We start from the raw sequence: 4,228 nt of genomic DNA on the forward strand, positions 1-4,228 counted from the left end.
CTATAAGAAAGTTATTATAGCGGTAACAGGATCTCTTAGCGATACAAGAGGGGTAAATAAGCGTCAACTGACTCCTTAAGCGGTACAGTAGAGATACAAAGGCGTTAATTATTTTTTCAAGCGCTAAAAGGGAGGTAAATAGGTGTTTTGTAACGGTCTGAACGCTATTCAAGATAATTAAACTAATTTTGTGATCTAATAATAAATAATTTTATTTTCAATGGCTATATAAGTTTACGACTAATGATTTTTATATTAAACAAAAAAAAGTGATATTGTATGGTGAGAAAGGAAGCATATTTTTGCTGCGAAGGGAAGTACACTGTGAATATGTTACATATTTATTGGCAAATAATTCGAGCGCCCGATGTATGTTGTCTATTTACTGAAAACTTTTCCACGTATTTACAACAATTTTTGTTTATTTTGGTTGCGACGCCATTGTCAAAAACAAGTAGTCAATATAAGAAATACAGTAGTGACCTTAAGCGCTATTACTTTACCTTTAGTCACAAAAAAGTAACAATAGACGCTATAGGATCTGTTATAGCGAAAAATTATACTCCTATTTGACTTAAGGTAATGCAAGAGAGTTTTGTATAACTTCAAGCATTTGGTTCTATATAAGATTAAATAAACACTATTGTAAGGCTGGTAGCGCTTATTAACGCTATTGTGCAACTTTAGGTTCTTGTAAAGAGTTTATTATCACCTGCATAGCACTTTTGGAGGTAGTAGCTAATTCTTATTCTTATTTAGATCTTAGAGTTCTAAGATTCACTTAAAGCTATAACACAAAATGCTGTGCATTTACAAAAGTGTTAAGATTTGCCATAATACATCCATAACCTTTAAGCTCGCCTAATTGTCGCGCTTGTAACTCTGTATTATAAGTAGAAGTGATATACGTTACTTGGTACGCCACTTTATCGCCAATAGTCATAAGTGTTGCTACTGTAATGCCTTTGTAGCCCACTAAGTAACAAAATAAGCTCTAATCGTCGCCTAAATGTTTGTTGGGGAGTACCTATACTAGGACGCAAATAATCTTGACCCTAAAAATACTTCCCACTCGATTTTTATATTTGTAAGCGAATTAAATTAAATTTATTTTTAGTCATTTGCCGCGATCGTAGACCATGGGAACACTTAAAAGTTTTTCACAAAATTGTGAATATCACAAAAATCATTAAACCGATTTTGATGCCCTACGAACTTTAAAATACTACTGACAGATCCTACATAAGTTATATTTTAAAATTTATCAGTATCAAATCAACGAAAGTAATCGTGTTACAGTCAAAAAAAAATATTTTTGCTCAAAGTAGATTTTTTTATTTCTCCCTATCTATGGTACTTTGGTAGAAGTAGGTTTCTATGTATCAGTTATGTTATTTCTGTGGTATGGTATCATCGAGTGTTTACAATTCCCACACTGCTTCGTTTTGGTTAGTGCGGTTAACTGATAATAAACTTGCTGCAATAACAATCATATTAGGTGCAATACTTATCCTTGAAACTATGATTGAACCTGTATTATCTGACAAGCAAATATAACTATCATTTTCAAATACTAGAAAGTTCTATAAAACAGAAAGTTAGCCTCTAGTGAAGATTTATTAATTTGTTTTGTTCAATGAATTGAGTAATCGTCGTTTGATAGAAATTGCGATTTTTAAATCATTTTTAACGTCATTATAAAAAATAATAATTAATTATTAGATACATAGTAAGCAAAAGTTATTTTGTTTGGGAAAGAATTGTAAATGCGTTGGGCTGAAACCATATGTGCATAACTAATTGTTGGAGAATTTTTCGCTCAGTTTTATAACTGTTACATTATCCGAGTGATAAACAATAGCTCGTTATTTTATAAAATTTCTCTTGTCCTTTCTGATTCTATTCTTAAATTATTTATATACATTTTTGACATATAAATCAGTGCTTATGTATAAAGTGTTTAAGTGGTTTTTTTTATTATTATTAGTTTATATGAGCCTAGTTGTGATGAAATAAGTGGAAAGAGTATTCAAGTATCACAGCAAGATGCTGGAGGTAACCCTCCAGCAAAAGAGAAACTTAGATGTGAAAATCAAATCAAGTGAAGACGACAGGTATGCAAATATGCCAAAATGAAAAACAAATTTACATCAATGTCCATATAATTCCATTATTTTATATTATGAAAATGCGAAACTCAGTCAATCTGTCTGTAGATAATAATATTCTATAGAATCTGTGATCTACTCTTGTGTATCAAAATATATTATGAAATATGTATTATAGCATAAAATACGACGTATGAACTGGCAAGCAAAAGCCTTCTGTTACTGGTTACGAAGATGGTTTTAAGGTTGACATTGGATGTATGCTGTTACCCACTGGTTAGGCTAGCAAGATATGTCTTGGATTCATCTCCAATTTCTCTCTCATCATTGTATGTTCCAAGTTGCATCCTCTGTTGCTATACTCGAGACCTTTGTTCTGTTCTTTGACATTTCTTTGTTATTTTACTCCGAATCTATAACAAATCTTGTTTCTATAGATATGATTTTACATTGGAGGATGCGCAATGCAGGGCCGTTTGCTAGTATTCTGGGCAGATAATTATGTAGGGAGAAATAAACAATGTGAAAACTCAGTATCAATTGACTTTTATGTGAGCTATCAGTAGATGTCAGGAACGTGATCTGAATCAAGTGTGTCATTAAGGGTGATAACATTTATTAATGCAATAATATGTGTAATGCCGGGTGGTTCCCGGCACCAGTAAAAAAAAAGAATAGGACCACTCCTTCTCTTTCCCATGGATGTCATTAAAGGCGATGCCGATTAAGGGATATTCTTATAAACTTGGGTTTCTTATTTCAGGCGATGTGCTAGCAACCTGTAACTATTTGAATCTCAATTCTATCATTAAGCCAAATAGCTGAACGTGGCCATTCAGTCTTTTCAAGACTGTTGGCTCTGTCTACCCCGCAAGGGATATCCCTTGCTGGGTAGACAGAGCCGTATATATAGACGTGACCATATGTATGTATGTATTTTGGTCTCTTTTGAAGTGCTAGGATCTAGGAACTGCAAAAAAAAAAACTTATTCACCACATTATGAAGTTGAATAGAACCGATTTCTACCCAAGAATTTGGATGTCGGTCACGTTGTTTTGAGGTCAAGTGGGCAGCCTCGGACGACGCCGACATAACAATTCTCACGGCATGTCCTATCATGATACGTTGCGTTATTTGTTATGCTTTACGTTATGTACTTAACAATATTATTATATAATTTTGGCTTTTTTGACCCATAGGTAAGAAAAGTGGATCATAATGTAAGGCATTTATTTGTGCAGACCTACTAGTCCATTTCAGTGCTCTAAAAGGATTTACGGTTACGGTTAAAGAAATTTATTCTCATAAAAGAATGTACAAAAAAATCACTAACAATGACAACTTCAAATATTTACATTTAGTGGACGCGTACAAATTGTCGGTAGTTAAACAATAAAATATATTCACTCCGTGCTGGCTGCGCGCGGAACTGCTTAGGATCTTCGATAGGTAGTAGCATTTCAATGCGTGTGCGTGTAGTCATCATTAGAGGACCAGAATAAGCGCAACTAGATGCGATGCGAATAATGTGAATTTTTACGTAGGTATATAAAGGTGTGAATAGGTTAACAAACAATACCCAAATATGGATTTCGTTTGCATACACAATAATAATGTTTCATAAAATTTTACGACTGAGATTTCTAGATATCTACTTACTGTAAGTTACAGTCTGTAACGTAAGATATTCAATATTTATTTGAACTTTTGTACACGTCAAATGTTACAGGTGGACTGACTTGTTACGTAAAAAGATGAGGAAGAACTTAAAGAGGAAGTTTAAACTTTAATTATAAATAAAACTTAAGTTCTTTTAGACTTTTCTAAATGCACGTTGTAAGGAAAATACTTTGTTTTCGTCCAAAACAAAAGTTTCCTAAACAATAGCACTTTTTTACTAGATGCTAAATATCTAGTACCTGGAGGACAAAACAATTGTTTTTCAGTGATCAAAATTGTTTCGCTATGTTGACCGTATAATTCGGCAAATTGCAATACTACACAGTGTCAAAGATAGTACAAAAGGTGTTGACGTCGTAGCGAATTTGGTCGAGTGATATTGTTTTGTTAACGTCAATCAAAACAGATCAAAACGTTTGGATCTTGGAACGGAACGCCA

Source organism: Amyelois transitella, chromosome 3 (genome assembly GCF_032362555.1).
Source record: "Amyelois transitella isolate CPQ chromosome 3, ilAmyTran1.1, whole genome shotgun sequence".
Lineage (NCBI taxonomy): Eukaryota > Metazoa > Arthropoda > Insecta > Lepidoptera > Pyralidae > Amyelois > Amyelois transitella.